This window comes from Malaya genurostris, chromosome 2, assembly GCF_030247185.1.
Source record: "Malaya genurostris strain Urasoe2022 chromosome 2, Malgen_1.1, whole genome shotgun sequence".
Classification (NCBI taxonomy): Eukaryota; Metazoa; Arthropoda; class Insecta; order Diptera; family Culicidae; genus Malaya; species Malaya genurostris.
In genome coordinates this window covers 223,968,886-223,995,059 of record NC_080571.1, presented here as the reverse complement: position 1 = coordinate 223,995,059, position 26,174 = coordinate 223,968,886, and the positions used below count along the sequence as shown (strand labels likewise).

Genomic DNA, 26,174 nt, shown 5'->3' with positions numbered 1-26,174 from the left:
AAGGCACTTGCTACATCCACCCCCCATATAGTCATATCCAAGATATGCAAAATGGTTCTACGGTCTTCAAAACGTATCGATTCTTGTCAAGTTATATGAATTTTTCCATGATCCCCCCTTGTTTATGACACTTGCTACGCTCCCTTCCATATAAATATACTCCCTAAACTATCTCTGAAATACAAGAAGTGCCTGTGCCAAGTTTGGTGGCAATCAGTTCAGTAGTTCCGAAGTTATCGCGTTGCAAACGTACAAACTTACATCCATTTTTATATACATAGATTGAAACGATTGCTGCTCAAGTGTCAATTGATACTTACAGACAGGTGTCGATACTTTATTGCCTTTTGATACCTTGTATCGGTACCCAGAATTTCGCTATCCCGATACCCTAAGTATCGATACTTTGCCTTCCGAGTACAATCGCTAGCGTAGAGCAACTACGCTTTACTACGTAAATTTTGTGTGCGCTGATTTTTAGAGTCTATAGGAGCACCTCCAGCCAATTCTTCTGTACAAAATCAGTTTCACCATACTAAATCCCATACAAATTTTAAACCTCGGGCGCGAAAATATAGTATTACCGATCGACCTTAAACTTTGCATAGTTCTTATGGGACCCAAAAGGAACGCAAAACAGTTTGGTAGAATGAATAAATAAACCTTTTCACATTTTTTCCATAAAACCTTTTCGCATCCAAGTATGCATGGAATTAATTTTCATGCATTACCAAAGTTTTGTACAGCTTATATACATACAGATTCGATTTTTCTCTGAAACCTACGGAATAGTGGTTCAAGTAGTACTTTGAAACATCATTTAGATCAAATCCAATTGATTACTGATTAATTTCCGATCAACATGACACGAAAATTACTACAAATATAACCCCATAAAGCGATTTTCAGCTTAGAAAATGTTAAAAACTTCAACTCTGCTCCTCAGGTAAGATTAGCAATCGATAATATGAATAAATAAATAACATGGTTTTTCAATAAAACTGTATCCAAACATTTTCAGACAACCAACTGTCACGCCAACTGAAAAAGAATCCAAAAAAGACTCAATCCAAAGCCATCTCGGTATGTATCTATTTTGCATGAAACACACAGCCGCACACATTACTGCCAACCGCCTCGACCGATGCAAGCTTGAAAATGTACTTTCCGACCAATCAATCACTTGCCACGAATGCTATTAGCAGACATACATGCTTTCTCATCTCATCGCTTCCAGCGATCTCGGCACAGTTGGGCTCTCGGGTAGGATTTTTCCTTCACGTCTCAAAATTTATTGTTTTCTCCAGCCGAATCTCTTTATTTGCCGCTAATAAATAACTGTAAAGTGAGCCCATCGGTGCGTTCTTGGCACTTTTGTCTGAGCATCTCCGGTGAGAGCAAATACTTTTACCACATGTATTATGGCTCCATTTCACGCATCACGTTCGGAGGCGAAATTTGCCGCGCTATTGGCCACAATACAACCCACAACACATGGGCACTTTGTTCCACCCCGGACCCGGACCCTGTGAATCGGAAGGATTCCGCATTCCTTCACGCACGTGTGGCAAAACGAGAGGAAGCTAATCCGCAATGGCTTGTTGAAAAGTCAATCACGTGGAAGGCTATTTCGAATTTTTGGTCCGTTCAGTTTTTTTTTTTCTTCTCGCAGTCCTGTCTCTGGCGTCCCTTTGAGGAGGAAAATTTATTAGACTGGCAAGACGAGAACAGGGACTGCACTAGATGGAGATAGACGTTGATCGATCACGATTATTGGTGTTCACTCGGTAGATGCTTTGCTTCGCCTGTTCTTTTCTACGTCCTATCGTTTTTTTCATCAAACAGCTTTTTGTAAGCTTGCTGTCTCTTGCCAGTGCAAAGACTTTTCCACATTTTTTTTTTCTCCCGGGGAAGGTCGTCACACGACGTTCACTTTGCCACACGTTAGGAACCATTTTCTCGTCAGCAGCCCTGACGGGGAAAGTGACGTGTGGGAAGACGCTCTACTCTTAGCTTTTCTCTCATACAGGCGAACCTTCGAGAGCCACGTTATTCCTACGCCGGCTGGCTGGCGGAGTTGCCCAGCCAACTGCACAAAGTCATAAACAAGATTTACGTCTGATTGGAAGCTGGGCGTGATTATTTTTACTAGCCGAAAATTGATGCAAAGAGCGCCCCCAAAGAAGGGCAAAGTTTGCGAGAGTGGTATTTCATCCCTAGAGGAAAGGGATGTAGATGGTTGTCTAGAAAATTAGTAGCTCGGGTGCTGGATGATAGCCATTTTGAAATTGTTTTTTTTTCGTTTCGAAGATTGATCTCATAACTGGATATACTTTTGGGAAAAAAGTAAAATTGCTAAACGTTTTCGCATTGGTGAATCACAATCTCGTTTCATGTAAAGTGAGACCTGATATTGAGCGGGTTTATTGCACATAAATTGTGAAACATCTTCTAAAAAGAATTTCTGACAGACTATCTCTCGTCTCTTGGTGAAGAACCAGGTATGTCTGTCTCAGTGTCAAACATTTTTTTAACAAATTAGTCAAATGAATCATTTTTTTCCTTCTGATAAAATTTATCTTGAGGTTGTTTTCATTATATACTGATATCCTGTTGAGTTTTTTGTAATCAATGGTGTATTCTGTTAACGAGTACAAAAAAGTTGCACATAATATATGCATCTCGTTAAAGATTAATGTTGGGATTAATTTCATTCTACTGGAACATACATTTCTCCTATAAGCTAATGCGTATCTTAAATCGACTAAACATGCAAACCAATGGAAAGCCATATTTACAATCGTGATTTTGTTCACAAGGAACAACGTCTAACATTTTCTAGCACAAAAAAGGAAGCATACTATTTTACTAGATAGTTTGTAAATTTTATTCGATACACAGGACAGCGATAAAAGCTTGTTTTACTCCAATGTAATGTGTAATGATTTTATTAACGTAACAAGAATGCAATGTATATTACACTAGGAATTTGTTTGACCATTTCTTCCAGATCTGCTAGAACCAGAAACCGAAGAGCGGTAAAGTTTGTAAACAGTTATGTCATGTTAATATAGATTTAAATGTGGCAACCCTGCACGCTATTCGAAATTGAACAAAGCACGCTGTGTGCTAGGCGGTGGTGTTTGCTTCTTTCGTATCAGCACGAAGCGATGCGTACCGGTTTTGTATGGTTGGTTGTATGACAGTTTGAAAGTTTTGATCCTCATCACCCTATAATTTCGGGACCGGAAGTGGGATCTGGATGAAATTGCACAGCATCTTTTAAAACACTGAGAGCTTCAATTCGAATCATGATTTGTGAAAATCGATTCAACCGTTGCTGAGAAATCGAAGTGAGTTCCGTTTTTGGAACGACGATCAGAGTCGGCCTGCCGGGCCTCCATTCAAAGGTTGTTTTTCATAGTTGCATAGCTTTTCTGTATGAGAAAGGCAAAAACAATATCTGCGTTGGGTAACTGGTTCACGTATTAATTAGGTTATCGTAGTCTTTTCGTTCTTCTCTGGTATTAAAGTGAAAATGACGGGAGGGTAATGTCAGAGACTTAACTAGATGGCGTGAATATGAATAAAACATGTTTGTTTTTTTCCACACATCCGATTATCGATAACCGAACGTACTAGTTGACTGATTGTGTGAATTTTGCAATCTTTCAATACTTTACCTGCATAATTATAGCGATGAAATTATAAGGAGGAACACACGAGAGCAAAACACTACGGGGTTGTGTAGGGAACAGGACCGATTGAATGCAATGTTCAAATTAATTCGTGAATTCAAAAACCCACAACAAATCGTTTTCAGCCATCTCGGATTTCTAAAATTAGGGAATTAATATGATATTAATTTCAATAACTTACTTGTCAAACCCATCTCGAAAATACAAATTGTATACCGTTTGAAAGAATATTCACAAACCGAAAGCCGTCATCTTCGATTTTACGAATACTAAAACTTGATATTTACGAGTATAATGTGGTGGGTAAGTCGATGCCTTTCACGCAGTCCGCCTGGGTTCGATTCCCTACCCAGCACATAGGGTCAGAAAGTTTGTCTGGCCCAAAGAGGCGAATGAGCATAAGGTTGAAACCTCTATAATCGAAACAAAAATAAAATTATTCACTTACTGATATCATATGCACTTCACAAACTAGATATTTTTAGTCAACATCTTTCAAACCAGTTGTAATTTCATATTAGAAAGACCTTGTTGGAATATTTTTCAGTTCATATATAAAATAAAACATAGTTGAAATAGGTTAGGTGAAAAGTTGTTATCATGCCAAAGATTTTGGTCTGTAACAAAAAATGATATTAGTCAATTGAAAATACTCATGGTTTACAAACCGTATATAGTTAGTGTCTGTTTTACTAGCGAACGAAAAATGTAAGCCCACTTCATTCAATTACTGAATGTATTCAGAGGGGACGGGTGTAGCGTGATGGGTAAATCGATGCCTTTCACGCAGCCCGCCTGGGTTCGATTCCCATCCCCGCACATAGGATCAGAAAACTTTTCTGGTCCGAAGAGGTGAATGACCTTAGGGTTAAAACCTCTATAATCGAAACAAAGAAAAGGCGGGTGGGTAATGTCAGAGACATAACTGGATGCCGTGAATACGAAAACAACTGACATGTTCCTTAACACTTCCGAATATCAATTAGTTGATCAATTGTATGATTTATGCAAGCATTTCCCTTTTTCACATTTTTCGCAAAAAAAAGGCTTCACTTGATCTCGATTACTGTGAATTTCACACAGCGAAAAGTGCACAAATCTAACCAAGCTGTTCTTGATTTGCACTAAACTGAGGATAATTACCTTCGATTTGCGAACAACAAATCCTAATAGTTCTTTATAAAACTTTTAGAGCCACTAGAACGGCTGATTTTGTATAATGCTCTCCACCGTTGTTTTTTCACCAATGCTAATGACTGGCAGCTGTGACGTAATCGCTCTTGTCGGAAGCGAAACTAGCTTTGCAAACGACACGAAATACATCTGCTCGCAGTGGCGATAGAATCCAAACTGATCCCATTTTTGTTAGGAGCTTTCTTTTTACGTGATTTCGTTTGTAGCTTTTTCACTAATGGGCTTTCGGATTTGCATAATTTATTGAAATTAACTATCTATATGCTGTAGGGATTTGTTTCTAGCATTCAGAAGGACCAAATTGAGGAACTCACTACGATATTCACCATAAATTCAATGCTTTTTCTTTACAGGCTTAAGTTGAAAAGTTTCGATTCTATTGGTAGTTAGATTATATAAATCCTTTCACAGATCACTGTGCTAAGAGCTTGAAAAATACGAGAAAGGCAAACGGGCCTTATGAATTATCCTCTTTGATACTCGTTTATACCAAACATTTCAGAAAAGTTTATTTTGAATTATTTGAGATTATGTCACGCAACTGAAAATTTTATCATAAAATTGCGATCATATTTCCGATGGCATGTAGAAAAAATTATGTTGATTCATTAGATACAACAAGAGATCAAAAACTTATCACTCTCTCAGAGGGTAAATTTTGAAAAGGCACCCCATAGTAAAGTAAGTTCACGACAAAAAATATATATATTCCGTATTTCTATGTGTCGGTTTTGCACGATACGCTTTGTGCGATTATTCGTTCAATTCATGCAGTTGGAAATTTCGCTCACTTTATTTTAGCACTGAATTTCACCTTTATACTCGTTCATATAGAACATTTTGGAAAATTTGATTTTAAGTCATTTGTGGTTATCTCATACTACTGTTGTTACTGTTACTGGGTAGAATACAATAAGAGATATTCACGATTAAATTCTACCCATTCTTATACAAGGTAAATTTTAAAAAGACGACCCATAGTAAAGTGAGTTCACGACAATATACTAGGAAAACTGTAGTATTCAGTGCATTTGATGTAGTGATGGGAAAATGAACGGGGACCTTTTCGTGAACTGATAGCATCTACAATACCGGCTCCTCAACAAGCAAAGGCTGGCACGATAGATCCTAGTGTAATCATTCAGCGAGATGGTCCTGTGGTCATACAACTCCGAAAGAAAAAAATACGTACTTATCATGACATGTTATTTTAACCCCTTAATCCTGAATCCATATCCTACACCCAGAGATGTCCATCTCCTCTTTGTGACGAAGAGTAAGTATAATTTCTAGCCACGCATTGAGCTTTTCTCTTTCACACATATACAAAGCAAAGTCCTTTTGTGGAATTTGGCCTTTCTGTTTCAAACAGACTTCGCAGCCGATTCTTAGTGTACAGAATCATTGCATGGCTAGTACTATGGATCCTACTGACACTAAGAATTCTTCCAGGTCGGGGCTCGAACATACGACAACTGGCTTGTAAGACCAGCGTCCTATGCATTGAACCGCCAGCCCGGGACATATACACCAGTGTTATAAAGGGTGATTTTTTAAGAGCTTGAGAACTTTTTTAAACAATAAAACGCATAAAATTTGCAAAATCTCATCGGTTCTTTATTTTAAACGTTAGATTGGTACATGACATTTACTTTTTGAAGATAATTTCATTTAAATGTTGACCGCGGCTGCGTCTTAGGTGGTCCATTCGGAAAGTCCAATTTTGGGCAACTTTTTCGAGCATTTCGGCCGGAATAGCCCGAATTTCTTCGGAAATGTTGTCTTCCAAAGCTGGAATAGTTACTGGCTTATTTCTGTAGACTTTAGACTTGACGTAGCCCCACAAAAAATAGTCTAAAGGCGTCAAATCGCATGATCTTGGTGGCCAACTTACCGGTCCATTTCTTGAGATGAATTGTTCTCCGAAGTTTTCCCTCAAAATGGCCATAGAATCGCGAGCTGTGTGGCATGTAGCGCCATCTTGTTGAAACCACATGTCAACCAAGTTCAGTTCTTCCATTTTTGGCAACAAAAAGTTTGTTAGCATCGAACGATAGCGATCGCCATTCACTGTAACGTTGCGTCCAACAGCATCTTTGAAAAAATACGGTCCAATGATTCCACCAGCGTACAAACCACACCAAACAGTGCATTTTTCGGGATGCATGGGCAGTTCTTGAACGGCTTCTGGTTGCTCTTCACTCCAAATGCGGCAATTTTGCTTATTTACGTAGCCATTCAACCAGAAATGAGCCTCATCGCTGAACAAAATTTGTCGATAAAAAAGCGGATTTTCCGAATGGACCACCTAAGACGCAGCCGCGGTCAACATTTAAATGAGATTATCTTCAAAAAGTAAATGTCATGTACCAATCTAACGTTTAAAATAAAGAACCGATGAGATTTTGCAAATTTTATGCGTTTTATTGTTTAAAAAAGTTCTCAAGCTCTTAAAAAATCACCCTTTATAAAGTGTGCACGCATCATGAGAGCGCGTGTTTATTATCTTTCAATTCTAGCACTGGGTCACACCAAATTCCTAGAGCAGAGCTCTGAAATTGTCTGAGGTGGATGATGATATTCACCCTGATTCTGAATTTCGTTCGAATCGGATTATTTCGATCGAATGTGAAATTTTGCATTCTGTATCTCGATCGAGTTCGAGTTATCCATACAAAAGCATCACTTGATCGAATTACAGAATGCAAATGTTTACATTCATTCGACAAAATTCGATTCGATCGAAATGCAGATGATGTGATGTGATTTTAACCGAAGTGTGCACGCCGGAGCGGACTCTTGTGTACGGTTCGCAAAAGAGAAGCGTGGGCTGAATATGAGCAAAAGCGCAATTTATCGTTAAAATTTAGTTTTTCCTTGCTGCGAAAAAGATTGTCATAGGAAGACCAGAACTACCTTCTATAAATTGAAAAATTAAATCACAGAAGTGTTCGCTTACTAGCACGTACCAGTGGTCACTAGGGTATATTTAGGCGAGATCGCGTAAAAGCGATTCATGCGAAGAGAATGTGTTTCACTCGCACCAGTTTCTTTAACCACAAGCACACACTCAAATTCTGTCTATTCGACACTGAGAAGAAGTGCGCTTTCCTTTTTGTGCGATGTTCGTCGGCGGCCTCCCCGGTATTGAAATGAAATTTACTCGATGGTGTATCACTCTTCTGGAATGCCATCACTGCCTACACTTTCTTCCAAACAAGATACTAAACGGTTAAAACCGAGTATAAAAAACTCTTAAACTCTTTCATTAATTCATTCAACCTTGCTCGTCTAAGCGTCGTAAAGTAACAGATAGTATGATTGAACACTACACTAGTATAACCTACAGAGTGAAACAGTACTCAGGTCGGTTAGGCCATCTCTGAACGAAAAGAGGTACTTCTGAAACCGGAATCTGTAAACCGGTATAATCGAAGTTGGTTCAAGAAAAGTGGCTGGGATCCATTTTTTAATTCTATGGCTACAATCTTCGGTCATTCATCAAAAACCCAAGAACAAACAAGAAAGCCAAATTAATGATTGGCCGTCTACTGAAAATGACTACCGATTGGAATAGTTTTGTGGCCAGTTTAGAAATTATTTTACTTTTTATTTCCTGTGCTTCCGGAATCAGAAACCGAGAACCAGCATAGCCGGAATCGGGTTGTTTGGTTGTCTATTGACAATGGCTACCGATTGGAATGGTTTCAAGGCAATTTAAGAATTTTTTTTACGTGTTTTGTTTCGCCGCTTCAAGTGACGTTATCCTATTTTTATCATACTTCACCATATAATAGCGGAAGCGGAAGTCGAATCCAGCTGAAATTAAGCAGTTTTGTTTGAGACTATGATACCTTTCATTTGAATCTAAGTTTGTTGAAATCAGTCACGCTGTCTCTGAGCAAAATGAGGAAGTAAGTTAAAATAAGATTTTTTTCACTAATCACCCTGTAACTCCGGAACCGGATCAACATAAAATTCGGGAACTTTGTATAGTACAATTGTACCTTTTATCTAAATCTAAGCTTGTAGGAATCGGTTCAACCGTCTCTGAGAAAAGTAAGTGCACTTATTTTCATTTTTTTTTTGCACATATCACTCTGTAATTCCGGAACCGGAGGTCGGATTCGAACAAAATTTAAGAACTTTGTGTGAGGCTACAAGACCTTTCATTTAAATTTAAGCTCATGAAAATCGGTTCAGCCATCTCGGAGAAAATGGAGTGTAAAAATGTTACATACATACATACACACACATACAGACATTTTGCGTACGTATTTTGCGATTGCATAACCTTTCTATATGAGATAGGCAAAAAATGGAACAATAGCGTACAAACTTCCCGGATATACTTATTTTTTATGGTTATAAAAAAGGTAAAATTACATACTATGGCCTCCAATAAACAATGCTCCATATCTCGACACCAATCCATCTTAAAAAGTTCATGTCTTCGACATGTTTTCTTGTAATAATGTATGACTACAACTTCTCCGAAGAAATGAATTCCCTATCTCTCAATATAAGCAAACTATTACTTTAACTTCATTTCTTTGTGGATTACTTACTATTTTTTATTATATCCAGAGAAGTAAACAATTCCAATGAAAACGTCTTCTGACGCCATTTAGACTCCAAAAATAAATTCTGAAGCGCAAACAAAAAACGCATTTTGGTGGAATTGAGACAATTGCACTGGAATGGGGGAAAATTTGCGTACACAAAAATATTGGTATCTATATTAAAAATGGGCGCATTTTAACAATCCATAGCTTTAATAGGCGTGTAGAAATCAAGTTTCAAAACATATATTGTTGACAAGGTCAATTGTGACAGATATTCCCTAGGCTTTGGATGATGAGCTACAGGGTGCGTACCCCCGCTTGGTGGATGGGGGTGGGAGTCAATTTACACTTCGCGTATTTACAAAGTCTGACCATACCGAGATCGATCGTTAGCTTATAAATTTAAAAGATGAAAATTATTGTGTTGTCTGAATCGATCACGGAGTGGACAGGACTAATAATGCTTGAAATTGACAATAGGTCATTAGGTGGTTTCGAGCATTCTTATGCCTGGAATCGGTCACCAATTTGAATTATTTTGATCCAGTTGGGATGAATATTAATATATCATATTCGTCCTGAGCTTGGTGAATTTAATTCTAAAAGGAGGACTATTGTTATCAGGAATAGGAGTAAATTGATATCCTATGAACCGTTTAAGAACTTTCAAACCTTTCCGATCCGGCTCGGTATCGGTAATGTTTACAAATTGCAATGATGACGAAACTGATTAATCAAGTGTGAATACACTCTCATATCGGGAAAGGTTTGAATGTACTTAGATTTCTCAAACTTGGACACAGATGTCACCTTCTAACTAAGAGTGTGAGATGTGTGTTTCTGGAAGAGAGCGGTTCACGTGGACCATTTCATCCAATCACACCTAGTATTTCTTCACGAAATACATGTAGTTCTTGTTTCCTGGATGCGTGCTCAACACTAGAAGGCCCAACACTTAGTTTAGACCTAGACTGCTCAAAGGCAGTCAGAATGATGGAAAGAGAGAAAGTCAATAATATAAACTGTGACAGAATAAATAAAAGCTAGTGCAGTATTCCTAAGTGCATATATCGTTAAATAAAGAATTAAAAAAGTTCACAGAATTTCACGCGGTCCTTCCATTGTTTACATATTGTGACTTTCCTGGGCAATCTAGTATTAAATGCGCATCCTTACATTATATAATTTAACAAGCTTACTAACACCTAATTTTCTTTTATTCTTATCACGAGAAAATATCAAAATAAAAGATTATAGACAAAAACGATATGGATATACTAGGATGCTACAGGAATACCAAAAGGAAATTGAAAACAAATCAAGAGCCCCAGTGAAACGACGAAACATTGGTATGTTATTGTAATAAATCTTTTGATGACATATTAACTTTTGGTAAGTCACAATATTTCTATTTTTATTATTACTTTTATTATTATCATTATTATTATTGTTGTTGTTATTGTAATATTATAAATATTTATTTCTTTATTCTTGATAAATTATCACATTGAGATATTAACAGGTTTCTCCGGCATAATAAAAAAGCGATGCAATAGGGAAAAGGAAATGTAACGTAACTTCGACAAAGATAGAATTAATCAGAGCAGATTAGAATGGATAGTGTTAGTAGATCAAACATATCTACATCTGTTTAGGAACTTTAAAGTAATAATCGTTTGTACCGCTTCAGACATATAAGACTATTTAGGAAAGCAGGGACAAGACCGAAGCGGATACAATGCGAAATTTGCAAAGTTTCATCGACGAGGACATTTAAGACACAGAAGCAGCTGGTAGGATGACAAAATACGAATACGACAGAGACGCACGACTCAATGATTAACTGGTTACAGGGTGAAGCACACACTTCCTGCTCAAGTGACAAATTCTCTGGCGAACTTGCAATAGAAGATACTCGTATCTTTCGTTGCAAATTGATAGCCGCAAAGGAATCTGTCGCTTGGGTTACATGCTGGAGGATTTCCTCCTTCGTTACTAGTGTTCATTTGGGCACCATAGCCTAGTTCGTCTGGTATGGAAAGTGTGGATCGTTGTAACCACCCCCCTCGGCCAGAGCAGCCCATAAAGGGAAAAAAAAAAAAAAAAAAAAGACAAGGTCAATTGTGACAGATATTATCAAAAAGTTGCAATTTTTACATAAAAGTCTGAATAACTCGGAAATACTACCTGAAAAACTTTTCATTTGCGATAATTTTCCCAAAATTTTAACCTTTTAACTGTCATATTGGTGGAGTTGTTGTAGTCCTTCTGATTTTAATTTTATTAAAATTTTTCAAAAACTTCTTCAGTAACAAAATTGAAAAATATTTTTAGGAATTATGGGACACCTTTCTAATTTTCATGTGAAAAAAAAGGTTAAATTCTCGAATTTTTTTTAATCGCGCTTACAATTTTGGTACCACTCTAGATTTTACATAAAAAATAAATCATTTATAAGTACATTACACTTTATTTCTTCAGATTTTAAAAAAATGTGGACAGGTATAATATCAGACTTTAAAAAAATAAATCGTCCGGAAAACCATGCGTTTCCATCAAATTGTCATCATCCGATGGAGACGCATGGTATTTAGTTCTAGAAAACTTATATCACATATCCTTAGAACTAAATACCATGCGTTTCCATCTACAACTTGAGCTCAGGGCTTGAGTGTTGACGTAATTAATAATGATAAAGGAATTTTATTCCTTTTGTTATTTACACACGCACGCATGCCTGGGTCGATTTACCAAGCAATGATACAGGGAATGCATTAGTGAACATGTGTGCCAACGGACGGTTGTAATTCGTTTCTAACTTCAACATCTTGCGGGATAGTCTGGAGATTTCGAGGTTAGTTACTAGCAGTCCTAAGAAATACTATAAACCGGATAGAAATCAAATCGAAGCTCCTGCAGCAAGTACCGAAGACCCAAAAAAGAACGTATTAATTCGCATCGTCGATTTTCTATACAAACAACATGTTCTTTTAAATCTAACATTTTCAATTTTTTTTTGCAATTTCCTTAATAGGACCCCTTTTTTAAACAGTTTCGGAAAATCGTATTGTTTTATTGCTTTCTTGACCATTCTGAATCACATCCAAGAACCATTTTCAAATGTTTGGCATCTGTTATCCTGATGACATGCTGTCGAAATGACCGATTGTTGCTGTCCAATTTCAGCTGTACGTATGATAGGTGGATCTCCAAGCAGCTGTTGAAAACCGTGGTTCATACACCGTTGATTATTTGCCTATAGTGACGTATTACTTTTCTTGTATCCTTATCCGCGAATTCGCTATTCATACCATGTGATACAGAACGTCGACGAACATTTTACCTTAAAACTGATAGTTTTTTAGATTTCGCTTGGTTTCAAATTTTCCTTGATTTTGCGCTTGGTATCTAGGAATACTTTTTTCTGCAAAAGAACTATAATTTAATTGTCCTTGAATACAATAAATGTAAAATGACTTATCAGTTCATAAATAAAAACTTCAAACCGTACATTAAAACCTAAATATTTGTCAATTTATTAGTTCTGATTAATGTTTCTCTCACTGGTCCTTCCTTGTGAAAATTCTTTCTTAAGCCCTGAACTCATGTTGTAGATGGAAACACATGGTATTTAGTTCTAAGGACATGTGATATATAATTTTAGAACTAAATACCATGCGTCTCCATCGGATGATGACAATTTGATGGAGACGCATGGTTTTCCGGATGATTTATTTTTTTAAAGTCTGATATTATACCCGTCCACATTTTTTAAAAATCTGAAAAAATACAGCGTAACGTACTCATAAATGATTTATTTTTGATGTAAAATCTATAGTGGTATAACAATGTAAGCGTGATTAAAAAAATTCGAAAATTTTGAAAAATTTTTTTACATGAAATACATTTTGAAAAATTCTGAAAAAAATCAGTAAGGTTTCAATATGATCAGTATCTAACGTGGAAACAGATTGAAAAACTGACATATGAACACAACGATGTAATGAAAACCGCGAAAATGTTACCTCAGAGACGGGATTCGAACCCGTAGCTAACTCCTAACCGGGGAAATTGTTTTACCAATTAAACTACCCTGCATATGAAAACACATGAAGAGAAAGTCCAATTGATTGGACGAAACTAAGCATGCTTCGCTGTACTTAGCCACCACGGTATTTACTTACATCACGGGTTCGAGTCCCGTCTCTGCGGTAACATTTTCGCAGTTTTCATTACATCATTGTGTTCATATGTCAGTTCTCCAATCTGTTTCCCCGTTATATACTGATCATATTAAAACTAGCTCAAGACGGCTCTACATCTTAACAAAGACTAAAACAAATCGTTATTCAGTAAAGTTTCCTATAATTCCTACAATATTTCTGTTTTTTTTTTCATTTTTTTTTTGCTAAAGAGGTTTTTGAAAAATTTAAATAAATTGAAAATCAGAAGAACCACCCTAACTCCACCAATATGGCAGTTAAAGGGTTAAAATTTTGGGAAAATCATCTCCAAATAAACCCTTTCAAACAAAGTATATAATTTTTTTTCTATTTGGGGGCAGTTTTTATATGCAAACCCGGTTACACCCTTTTGCGAAAACTAAGTGCAATGTATTATTCCAACTGTGTTTGTCTGTGTTTTGGGTTTAAACGGATTTAAAATTGAAGATAGATAAATTGACTGCATATAATCAGCAGCTTTTAAAATCGAGTCATGCGCGAATTAAAAGCATTCGCCATTTTATGGATGAATCTTGTGGCAAGCCTTTCTTCAGCTAAAGGCTAAAGCTCCAATTCAAAGAATAGTATTTTCAAGTAACGTTGAACAAAAACCGACATAAAACTGAAATAAACAATTCAAAACATAAAATCTCTAGCAAAAGGGATGATTACTCTATCCAGCTGTCTGAAATTGAAAAAAAACGTTATCTGTTGGATGTTTAGAGTTTCAAGAGAACTCCTGACCTGGGCGTGTTCAACTGGTAAATCCACCTTCATAACTTCAACTCCATAAGTTTTGCCGTAAAACAGATGATGCAACTAAAATGGATTTCCTGTTCATATTCATACTAACATAACACACTATTCACAAACTATGAACAAACTAAACTCGTTTATCTGTGCGGGCGGGCAGTTGTTTTTCTATGAACTGAGCTGAACTAAACTCACCTAGCGATCACATCCCAGCAGACTCCCCCTTTAAAACAGCCACGTCAATGTTACTGCAAAACCATGCTCTCAATCTAATCATACTTGATTTAAAATCCACTCCACCAAATAGATTTTGCAGGTATGTGCCGGTACTAACCCTTCTCCGCACAGAGCAGTGCTCAAGAAATTCGCCCCGCGGGAGGACGACGCTCACATTGAAATTCAAATTGCGCCCGGCTGTATCGAGAAAACCCGACGTGGAGCCGCACCGTAAAGAGATTACTACTCAGGATTGAAACTTGTAGTAGGTGGGTTGTTGAACTGTGAAAAGCTGACGATCGATCAGGAAATGCACACGCTTCGTCCGTAGTACATTTTGGTTGGTAGGAATTCAACTGCTCCAGTGAAGGTGTGAAAAGGCGACCTTAATTTATTGGACAAAAGGTTCCGCAGAAAGTTGGACCACAAAAAAAAGGTTGAATTATGCAAAAATACTTTGCATTCATATCCCTTATTGTCGGACGCTAGACCGGACCGGAGCAAGAGGGACGCGGACGGCAAAGGTCCAGACCAGACGGAATTGTTCATTGTGCGAAGAATCACACCGAGGAAATGTCACAAATTTCCGTCACATTTCTCCGTTTGGGGCCGCCACGCGACAGTCGTCCTTGTTGTCCGTAGTCGCAATCGCGCATTATTAATTCTTCAGGATAGTGAAAGCCCTCTGTCTCTCTCATTCAGCTGCACTTCGGCGTTCCAGGAGGAGGTCAGGTGCGAAATTTTATGCGGAAATGTGTTCCGCTGGCCGGGGTGTCGCGATTCCAAAGCTTACTTGCTATCTGTGTGTAACAGGAAACGGGAAAAGGAAGTGAAATTGCGCCGTCTTGGGAATTGCTGGTAGAAATCTATGCAAATTTATTCATGGAACCAAGTCATAACTTATTCTTCGTTTACTGTCGAGTGCTGAGCAATGCACAGGAAAATGGTTGAGCATGGCGAGATAAAAATTAGACAAGTGCCTAGCGGTGTGGTGTGAAGATGTGTCGAGTGCCGTTCACGGTGGTAAGGTGAGAAAAATGGTGTGCTAAGACGGATTGCAGGAAAATTTAATAAGCTCTGCCAGCAGTGAAGGTCCTCGTGAGAAGAGTGTGAAACCGGGACCGGATTAGCAGCTACTAGAACGGAGATGCTGATGCAATCGGAAATAGCATTTTTCACAAATAAAAAGAATTTGATTGTGTTTCGCTTCAGCAAGTTGATTTATATTTATTGATGCGTGGTTGTCTATCATTCAGCCTAAATTTATATACATTTCAAGGCAAACAGTCGCATCCATATTCTAGTCGCTACAAATTTGTTCCATCGCTCCCGAGCTCGGCCTATAACTCATTGGTGCTGCATTCGACCATAAAAAATAAATTAGGAAATCAAAAAAGTATTCCATGTGAAAATATACACGTAAAACTCATTTCTACACATACCAAACAGCCCTATGAAAAATGAATATTCTCTTCAAGCCTATCATGTTAAATTCCGAAATAAATATGTAGAAGGAAATAACTATACCTGAATAGTGCATATTCTGTCTCAGGAATAGAACCAAATAAATTGTAGAACTGGTATATATCTTGTGTGGCCCACGCACCACGTTCCAGCTCTGCTAATTGCTAACTATTTTTCCCAGATATTCAGTAGACAATTATAACCGAGTTGTCGCTAATTTGCTTCAATAATGCAAAAGCTGACAACTCTACAATAAGGCAGAAATTTTTCTTTAGGAAGTGCGTTTTCCATTTAAAACCACAAAAGTAGTTACGACATAAGGAGTGTATCGATAAGTAGTTAGCAACATTCAAATAGTTATTACTCTGAAATGGCTTAATTTTTTGAAGCGTGTTCTGCGGTGACATTTTTGTTTATATATCAATAACAGCTGCGCAATCGATTGGTTTCGGTACAGTGTATCGTTTCAATGATGAGTCGAATTGATCCGGAAACGCGAAAGAAAATTCTGCACACTTGGTGCTCAGAAAGTGGTGTCACGTACAACGAAATTGCAAAACGGGTGAAAGTGCACCACACCAGTGTCAAAAATATTTTCGAGAAGTTCGGTAAGACCCTTTCCATGAAGGATTTGTCCCGATCCGGTAGGAAAACGGGTCCCAGCCAGCCCGGCCGGGACTTGAAAGTGGCTGAGTACATCAGGAAAAACCCATCGGCGTCGACGCGGGATTTGGCCAAGCAGTTCAACACCAGCATCGGGATGATTCAACGGATCAAAGTTCGGAACTCCCTGAAAACGTACAAGAAACAGAAGGTACCGAAAAAGTCCCTGGTACAGCAAGTTCAGGCCAAAACAAGAGTGCGAAAACTGTATAACCGGATTCTACAGAATAAAGACGGATGCATCCTGATCGTCGACGAAACCTACACCAAGGAAGACTCTCGAGCGCTACCCGGACCTCAATATTATACGAAATCGGTGTACCAGGACCTGGACGACGCTGACACCACGGTGGCGATGGAAAAGTTTGGGCAGAAGGTGTTGGTCTGGCAAGCAATTTGTACCTGTAGTTTGCGGTCGTCGATTTTCTTGACGAAGGGCACAATTAACGCCAAGGTGTACGAGGAAGAATGTTTGAAGAAGAGAATGCTGCCACTGCACAGAAAGCATAAGGCTCCTCATCTCTTCTGGCCGGATTTGGCTTCAGCCCACTACGCCAACTCCGTTCTACAGTGGTTGTCAAAAAATAATGTACAATTCGTGGAAAAGGACATCAACCCACCGAACTGCCCGGATCTTAGGCCAATTGAAAGGTATTGGGCAATTGTCAAGCGGCACTTTCGGAAGAAAGGTACAGTGTCCCAAAACATGCAGGACAGCTGCCACCAGGAAAGTCACAAAAGTAACTGTGCAGAATTTAATGAGAATGTGAAGTCCAAAGTGCGAGCGTTTCACAATACACTTATATGGAGACATATATTGGAGAAGCCAAATGAATGAACTGCTGACGCACTGATGAGTTGTATGCGAAACGTTAAGATAATGTTGAATGTGGTCAAACCAATTATGAGAAACGTAATAAAAGTTTTCGGAGACAGTCAGAAACACGGACCGAACTTAGGTTCAAATAAAAGGTCTTGTGATTCCATAAAAAAACGCAAAGTCTTGGCATTACATTCCTTTGGTGGAATTTGGCTTTTCTGTTTCAACAGACTTCGCAGCCGATTCTTAGTGTACAGAATCATTGCATGGCTAGTACTATGGATCCTACTGACACTAAGAATCCTTCCAGGTCGAGGCTCGAACATACGACAACTGGCTTGTAAGACCAGCGTCCTATGCGTTGAACCGCCAACCCGGGACATGTGATTCCATACAGTACTCCTGAATTTCATCCGGATTCGGAGCCATACGGTAAAGAATGTTAAAAATTTTATACTGTCACTAAAAGCGACTTTTGTTTCGCCGTACAAAAATTTCCGTGCTGACCTTAAATCTACTCCAATCTGTAGTCATTACCAGTAGACGGGGAAACAAATCGATTTCGGCACTTTATTTTTCCTACTAAAAATACACATTTTTTCGGATTAAAAAAAATTATACTGTCCTTAAAGTACGATGTCAATATCGTATGAAATTTTACGAAATTTACGGCCTTATGAAGCGACTTCGATTTTGCCGGTTCTAGGGTGTCTGTCTCAGTACCTGCAATAGTGGACCTGAAAACTGTTTCTTTGTGTAGGTTATACCAGTTGATGCTCGAACAATCTCTTTGATTTCTCTCAAGAAATGAAGAAAGTCATTTTGAAGAATACCACATTATTACACCCCTCGGTGCACAATATTTTTCTTGTCTCATCATCATATCAGACAAGCGAAATCCTGCGCTCCTGTTACTTTTGTGTATGGAATTCAATTGGATCTCGTTGTCACCTTTTTTTAGTGGGAGAGAAGCTTCCATTTCCCTCCAGCGTGGATTGAGGGGCGCTTCATTTGTAGTTCATCTCGTCATCCATTGCCGCATCGATGGTATTGTTGTCGATTTCCGTCTTCTTTTCGTTGCTAGTTGCTGTAGATGCGCCTTGTTGTACATTAGTTGCAATTGCTGGGAGGTTGGAGGGTAAGTTGTTAACTGCAGCTGGTGTACTTTGTTCTATAAAGGATGATGATGGATTCGTTGAAGGGGATGCTTCACTGTTGTTGGTGGCTGTCACAGGTGTACTGGGGTTGCTTTGGGTTGGTGTGAAGGAAGCACCGTTGTCCTTTGGTGTAGTTGTCTCCTTGTCCAGTTTATCACATGGCTTACCGTAGTGAACAGCTTTTTGGCAATATTGACATGTGGCCATCTGATTGTCATAGGTAACAAATGATTTGCACGGTATTCTTGTATCCTGACCGAATGTCACATAATAAGGTATAGGCCTCTTCAAGTGTATTCGTAATAAACGTACGCCATTTAGAATACCGGGGGAAAAATTCTTCCACTTTTCTTTTTCGATAGAGAGAATCTCTCCATATTGGGACATAGTTTTGCGAATATATGAATCGGTGACACTTGAGGGAAGATCATGCACACACACTTCTATAGCACTATATTCCATATATACTGGAATGTTGTACTTAATGTTCTCGTGCTCCACATAGTGCACATTGTTATTGTCTTTTGTGAATTGAGCTGCATCCAACTCTTTATAAAACTGGATGTAAACAACATTATTCGTCTTATTGCATTGAAGTAAATGCACACGTTTAATGTCAAGATGCATTTGCTCCTTAAGCAAACCTTCAAGTTCTCGTGTCGAAGGTCGAATTTAGCACTGCCTGAAGTCAACAACAATTGTATTCTTTCGTGTCGGCGGTAGCTTTTGTTCGTTTGGTTCACTCATTTCGAGGTCGTTCTATTGTTCACTACACAATACTACACTTGGTTTCTTCTGTCCCGAACGTAAGCGGTTTTGTTTTATTGACTAACTTGGATGAGATGTGAAAGCGAACTGGGGAATGATTGTCATTATAAATGTAAGGTGATAAAGTCAGATCATGTTCATGTGTAATTTTTAAGAATAATTTAAAGATGATTTTGATCAATGACTAGCTGAATCACCCAGCGTTGCTCGGAAATTCGTGAAGAAAAGACCGCAAAAAAATCCAGAAAATGTCCTGCCCATTAAAAAACACAGATCGTAGTGAAACACGACTTAGACGAAAACCCGACTGTATAATACTCCGTACATGTTCAGATTGTGCACGGCCAATGCCCCATCTCAGATCTCACAATAATTATAATTTTCACAGTATTCTCGTGAAATCGGGTCAGTTTTATGTTTGATTCCTTTTGCTAGGAACATTTAAAACACCTTTCTCTCTGTAAATACTTTCTTAGTAACCTCTGAGTTCCAAAAAGTATATGTTCTCGTAACGTACTTGAATAAACGTCCTAACATCCGATCTACAATACCTTAGGCTTCCATGGTTCTAAACACTTGCTACTCTCTCCTCGTTATAAAAAGGCGGGTGAGTAATGTCAGAGACATAACTGGATGTCGTGAATACGAAAAAACTAGCACGCTCCCATCACTTTTCCGAATATCAGTTAGTTGGTTGATTGTATGAATTATGCAAGCTTTCCCCTTTGTCACTAATAGAGTTTGAAGCGATGCACCCACATTAAAGTACAGATTAGTTACATTAAACAACTACTATTATACAACTATATATTCCAAACTTGAAACAATTCCTTTTTAATTTGCTAATACAGGAATTTTGTAGTTTATTTCAATTGAAGCTATGAAGTTCGAAGATATCTGATTCTTCTAGAAATTACAGCACGAGACAATTGCAATGGCCTGGTCTGAAGTGTACCGACGATCTTCGGTATGCAAGAGTCATTGTTATAATAATAATAATAATAATAATAATAATAATAATAATAATAATAATAATATTAATAATAATAATAATAATAATAATAATAATAATAATAATAATAATAATAATAATAATAATAATAATAATAATAATATTAATAATAATAATAATTATTATTATTATTATTATTATTATTGTAATTATAATAATAATAAAGATTAATCTGTATGTATCATATATGGCAACCCTGTTTCGCATGGCATATTTTCACACGACCCCATACTAGTATGAAAATGTGTTCAACATCATTATTTTCGCTTTCACATTGCCGTTCGTAATTGAATGTGTTAGTGACGGTACAAATTATTTTAATTTCCATCTTGATGAATCTTTTGGTAGGAAATTTTTAAAATTTTTTATTAACTCTGATTATCTGTGGCACTAAAAAGTGCCTTGAATTGTCACAATCAACAAGATCTGCATTTAGATCTGAGATGGTTCTCGTATGTGTCTTGTTTCGGCAACAGTTGCTCAGAAAATGGTAGGAAAGCGACAAAATTCAACTGGTTGTTAATGATGATCTTTAGCACTGAAAAGTGCTTTGAATTGTCCGAAAAGCACTGAAAATGCCATCGTGCTGACGGTGTCTCGTGCGTTCGAGTAACTGCTTTAACTTAAATGACGCTATTTCTCACATGACATTTCGTTTTATACCTGCTACTGGCAGCGGTGTACGGACAGCCCCTTTGCCAAAATTCCATTTCCTGTTCACACAACAGGAAACAGTGAGACGACATAAAAGGGAGAGTTAGTAGAGCAGCAGCCAGTAATACTGAATTGACTGGCTAGCTGTGAACAGCATCTCATGGAATTTTTACGCAGAAACACGCACACAGGAAGAACAGTTAAGGGCAAGCAAAGTCCCGCTCGAACCATGCTGGTCTGCAGTTCCCAGTTGGCAGAATCCATCGTCTGCTCCGGAAGGGAAACTACGCCGAGCGTGTCGGTGCCGGTGCACCGGTCTATCTGATGGCAGTGATGGAGTACTTGGCTGCCGAAGTGTTGGAATTGGCCGGTAACGCTGCCCGTGACAACAAGAAAACGAAAATCATCCCTAGCCATCTGCAGCTGGCCATCCGTAACGACGAGGAGTTGAACAAAAACCCCGTTTTTTTCAGGACGACCACATCACTGTGATAAAGAAATATTTAAGATTGCCCTAAGTTTAGCCAGTTCTGATACGCCTGGAAAGTAGAATGCACAAATCAAGTGGAAACCTTTGTTCTAACAATTTGTTCATTTTTGTTTTCGGCCGCATACTAAAGTAGTCACGACAAAAATACATATTGATCTGAATGCGTGGCAACTCTGTTTAGCACGGCATATTTGTATACCAGTATAAAGATGCGTTCAATATCATCACTTCCACTTTCGCATTGCCGTTCGTTAGTGACGGTGCAAATTATTTTAACTTCCATATTGATGAATCTTTTGGTAGGAAATATTGAAAGATTAATTAACTCTGATTATCTGTGGCACTAAAAACTTACTGGACTTTTTGGCTGCCTTTCCACTGGTTTTCAATGCCATCGTGCTGACGGTGTCTCGTACGTTCAGAGTAGCTGCTTTAACTTAAATGACGCTATTTCTCACATCACATTTCATTTTATACCTGCTACTGGCAGCGGTGTACGGACAGCCCATTTGCCAAAATTCTTTTTCCTGTTCGCACTTTTATATTGATGCTCTTGTATAGAAGCATACATCTCGCGTTCTGATTGGCTGGTGCTGTCATGGGTTAAATCAAACAGTATACCATTGAAAAACTTTAATATTGTTGTAATACACGATTAAGTTGAAAATTTTCGATTCTATAGGTAGTTAGATTATATAAATCCTTCCACAGATCACTGAGCTATGAGCTTTCAAAATATGAGAAAGGCAAACGCGCCTTATGAATTATCCTCTTCGATGCTCGTTTATGCCAAACATTTTAGAAAAGTTTAATTTTGAACTATTTGAGATTATGTCACACCACTGAAAATTTTATCATAAAATTGTGATCATATTTCCGATGGCATGTAGCAAGAATTATGTTGATTCATTAGATACAACGGGAGATATTCACGATCAAAAACTTATCACTCTTTCAGAGGGTAAATTTTGAAAAGGCGCCCCATATTGAAGTAAGTCGTATTCACGACAAAAAATATGATATCATTATCATTATAGGCTAGTTATCATCATAACTACATTCGTACTATACAATAACCATCCAGTTAATACAAATGTTGTCGTAAACTTATTTCCATCACCTTGGGTTGACAGTTTTCTCAATTTTCATAAAAAATGCACACTGATAGTATGATATATTCGTCAATTCAAATCCTTGTTAAGAATACTTATTCCCCTCCCTCTTGGGAATATTTTTGTGACCCTCACTTAGTTGCTAGAAATAGGCACTACTGGTCAAGAAGTACTATTTTTTTCGTAAAATCCGACAAATTCTACTTTATACTTCCCATGTTCGGGGCACTTACTACACTCCCTCTTCCTCAGAATAACCTTATAATCTATTTCTATGTGAAAGTAGTATCTGTATTAGTCAAGAATGAGTAGTGTAGAAAGTATCTGTGCTCGTCAAAAAATGTCGAAGGGAGGAGTTGAACATTTATTTTCAAGATCACCTTCTCCTAGTCTAAATCCTCGGACCCCACCCCTCGTTTGTGGACAAATAAGATAAATTTTACAATAAACACCCCTTTTTAGAGACACTTGCTACAAATTTCACCTATTTGTTCACCTCTGCAATGAACATCTGATCAAGCCAAGATAAAAAAAAAACTATTAGGTTGTTATGGAATTATGTCGATATATACAAACAATTGGAACTCCTTTAGAAACACTTGCTATATTTTCACACCTATAGATTTCTTTACGATGATCTCTTAGTTGTAATAAATATCTGTGCCTGTCGAAAAATGACGATTCCCCAAAACTCATCACATTTTGCCTCTAATTTCCCCACTTAGCAAACACTTTCTACAACTCCTTCGCCCCTCAACCTGTGAGCAGAAAAAATTACTTGTGCCAAGCTAGGTAATAATCTATTGAGTTGTTTCGGAGTTATGTTCGATCATATAAACAATTTATCCTGTAAACCCCCTTCTATAAACTTCACATTGAATCCCCTGTTTTGTGGCTCTCATTACATCTACCTCCCACAAAGGACATATTTGAGTTTTACAAAAAGCATGAATGGTCTTCAAAAAGTATTTATTCTCGCCCCCCTCCCTCCTTGCCAAGGACACTTGCTACACACTCTTCCCTCCATAAAATATCTTTATGACCATCTCTGAAGAGCAGCAAGTACCTGTGGCAAGTTTGATAGCAATTCGTGCAGTAGTTCCGGAATTATTCCGTTACAAACTACCCCCCCCCCCCCCCCCCTTTTAAAGGCCCTTATTACACTAAAAGTCATCACTCCCCACGAATGCCCTTATAATCGTATCTATTAAGGGTTGAGGCCAGTGAGTTTTAGGGCGCTTAAGAGGGTTATTTTCACGCTTCAAATCTGATTTTCTCAGAAACGGTGACGAATATCAAAAAACCCGACTGACAATCTCTTAGAAAATTAGTTTAGATTATTCTGTGAAAATTTCAAAATGATTTATCGACATTAACGATCGGGAAAGTCTTTTTTCTGAAGGAAGAATTGCATAGCTGAAAACGCCGTCTTTCAACTTGCTCATTGAAAATCTCACCTTCAAAAGCATGGATCAAAAATCTATCCTGACAATGTCTAGATAGAATAATTTAGATGCGATTAGAGCATAAAAACATATATGTTATTGCGATGAAAATGAAGTGAAAGTTATTTTTGTGAAGGTAAGTCGATTTCTCCGGCTGCGCCATTTTTCCGGCTCCAGTTTCGTGGTAACGTAACGAAACACGAGAGAAAAATAAAATCGGCTCAAAAAGGCTGCCAAACAAGGGGTAGCTTTCCTGGATTTTATGTGATGTAGTCAAACTTGTAACCGAAAATATCAGAACTTTCTTAGCCACCCGTCCTTAAGGGCTGAGGCCTGTATGGTCGCGTCAAACCACGTGGCTCGCTGTGCGTATTACATTTCTCTCCATGCTCTCTCGCAGATGTGCAAAATTACTCTCGATGTGGCCGGGTAGCCAAGAAAGTTTTGATGCCGCTTGTTTGGCAGCCTTTTTGAGCCGATTTTATTTCTCTCTCATGTTTCGTTACTTTACCAGGGAACTAAAATGGCGCCGCCATAGAAATCGACTTAATTTTCTAAGAGATTATCAGTTGGGTTTTTTTATATTCGTCACCGTTTCTGAGAAAATCAGATTTGAAGCGTGAAAATAGCCCTCTAAAACGCCCTAAAACACACTGGCCTCAGCCCTTAACTGTAGCAGGGAACACGCCTTGATAGGGAGTAGGTTACTGTCATCAAGTTGAACTGATTTCGAAAACATTTCGGATCCACATTATAGCGTGGTCACTGTTTAGTCGAATGAGTCATTTCACCGAATGTGTTTTTTTCGTCGAATGGGATAATTCGCCGAAGCAGTAATTTCTCCGAAAGAAACTTTCAACTGAAAATGTAGTACACAGTACAAACGTGGTTTTGATTTCAGTGAAAATAAATACCGAAAGAGTACGGCGAAGCAATATTCAGTTGAATCGGTAGACTATTTCCGAATTTTCGATAGTACGATGTAGCCATCGACCAAAATGGAGTTCGGTTCAGATATTGGATGAAAACTTATAAAGACGTTATGTACATAACCATGTTTTATTATTACATAAAGAAAATTACATATACATTGTACAATTATAAAGTGAATACTAAGCTAATTGGATAATATAACTAGTCTAGGCTTCCTGGCTTTGATTTTTTTCTATAACTGCTTTTCCTTGTAACCCTGTTCTATTATTACATAAAGGAAATTATATATAAATTGTATAAATTATAAAATGAACAATAAGTAAATTGTATAATATAACTAATCTAAGATTCTTGGTGTTGATTTTTTTCTCTCATCGCATTTCCTTGTTCCAAAATGCTTACGCTAAACTTCAATGCTTCAATAATTGGTAATTCTCGTAGAATCCTGTCTAATTCTTGATGTAATTCTTTGAACTTAAATGGAGGGGACCGAGAATTCGCAAGGTCTAGGGCGGAACAGGCAAGATTTACTAATGTGGCGTCTATGTTCATTCCAGTTTTGTGTGTTAACTCCTGTGAATGTGATAAAATAGAATAGGATAGAGAATATTAATAATTGAAATTTTCTTACAGGATTATACGGAGCAGAGCAGGAATCAGTTGGATTACACGAGTCTGTACGTTCATTTCGAGCCGGCGGAGCAGCTCCAACTTCCACGTTTTCTGACAAATCTTGTTTTAAAACGGGGAAACACCAATATTCTGGAATAACGCCAAGCGCATCCTCGAATTCCTCGCAACTACATTCGTTTGAATTTTCGTGTGTTGATGCCTTGATGGGTTGGACAACTCCAATATTGTTGTTAGCAGAAACTACCGCTGGCTTATCTGGAACTATGAATTTAAAAAAGTATGATCAAGTGTTACAATTTCTGATAATGACAAATTCTTACCTGCAGAAGTTGTACATTGCGATGCCAACGATGGTTTCCTATTTACAATAACAA

General features: G+C 37.9%; 1 protein-coding gene and 1 long non-coding RNA gene across 2 annotated transcripts in view; both read left to right on the top strand.

Annotated features, from left to right (window-relative positions):
- LOC131427758 (CD166 antigen-like) overlaps window positions 1–26,174 on the top strand; it is a 1,130,565-nt gene that overhangs the window by 832,137 nt on the left and 272,254 nt on the right. The gene's annotated exons all lie outside the window — the stretch shown is intronic.
- On the top strand, window positions 541–26,174 carry LOC131427759 (uncharacterized). The gene is made up of 3 exons (XR_009229307.1): window positions 541–946; window positions 1,022–1,083; window positions 25,801–26,174. It is a non-coding gene; the product is annotated as an uncharacterized LOC131427759 (long non-coding RNA).